The sequence below is a fragment of the Arachis ipaensis genome, chromosome B04, assembly GCF_000816755.2.
Source record: "Arachis ipaensis cultivar K30076 chromosome B04, Araip1.1, whole genome shotgun sequence".
In the NCBI taxonomy this organism is placed as follows: domain Eukaryota; kingdom Viridiplantae; phylum Streptophyta; class Magnoliopsida; order Fabales; family Fabaceae; genus Arachis; species Arachis ipaensis.
Window position 1 is genome coordinate 16,048,141 of NC_029788.2, and position 1,565 is coordinate 16,049,705.

A 1,565-nucleotide genomic window follows, 5' to 3' on the forward strand; every position below is an offset into this window, starting at 1 on the left:
TTAATGCACAAAAATTATCTCAAAAATCACTTTAAAAATTCACTCTATGAAAATATAAACTAATTTAATATTTATAAAATACTCGAATAGTTTATAAATATTGAAAAAGACGGTTCATTAGATAACTTTGTTAAATCTAATTCAACTGTTTATATGAGCATTAAAGTTATTTATATCTTTTTTTATTATAATTATTAATTTATAAATTTTTTATAGTTAAAAATAGTAATTTATTCTCTAAATCAATTTCAAAAGAAATTCTTATGTACATTGTAGAGGAAAAGTAGTGATACAGTGATTATTCTTCCATATCAATAGACTAATAAAGTGCCACAAATAATTAAAGAAGAATGTGAAAGATATATCAAAAATACAAATGAGTAATTGTAATCAAATATAGAGTAAAAATTTTATGTTCCATAAAAGATAATAAAACCTCTTATTTTAAAATCTCTATTAAATATAAAAAGATATTTTAAAGTAAAGAAATTGATAAAGTGATAAATAAAAAGATTAACTATTATTAAATTTATGACCTTTATTAATTTTTTTTGTAATGAATCTTACTATTTTAATTTAATAATGATTTAATATTTTATTTAATTTCTCATTTTATTAATCTTATTAATTTAGGAAAGTATGATCCCTAATAATTGCATTTAATAAAGTTTGACGCACTTGAATAATTTTAGATTTTTTTTCTTTCAAAAAGGATTTTATTGGAAGCAAAATCTTTTAAATTCCAAAATAATAATTTAGAAGATAGATGTTATTAAATTTTTAAGATCTGGTCATCGCTTGTGGTTTGTAGTTGCATAATGATAAAAATCTTGTCACTAAATATTCTATAGTATGAGGAAAGTTTAAATGGTGCCTAACTTCTTTTCCGTTTTTTTGGTGACTAAGAGCTTGTTCAGGTGAGTTTCTAAAAAAAAGATTTTTTTTGAATTATTTTTTTTTAAAAGATCTTATGTAAAAGTAAAAGTAATTTTATGTTTAGATATCTCATACAAAAAGTTGTTTTTATCTATCGATTATGTTTGAATATAATAATATAAAAGTATAAACTACTTCAAAAAAAATTTATTTTTGCTTTCTTTATGAGTAATACCCTAAATTTATAGGTTTTATATTGGTTAAGATTATAATTAAGAGGTCAATAATATATTAACTTCTTTTAAAGAAATTAATATAAGTGAGAGAAAAATATATTTAATGCAATACTACGTCAAACATTGTAAAAAGGATAATTGTTAATAACGTTTGTGTATCTTGTGTCCTATAAATATACGTTGATATTGCATCTTCAAACAGAATTTATAGAAATTGATATGGTCCTAATTATTTTAGTTGATGATAACGTCGGAGATGAAAAAAGTTGATGTTTTTATCTTGTTGTATGATTCTTGTTTTATCTCTTTACTCTATTTTGTATGTTGAGATTTTTTTATCCAGAAAAAACTAACTATGGAATTTACTATAGAATTTTTCTTTTCATTTGCATAAATTAACTTGCCTTTTTCTTTTCAGCCGGCTGGTTATATGGCCAGTTTAGTCGGTGCGCA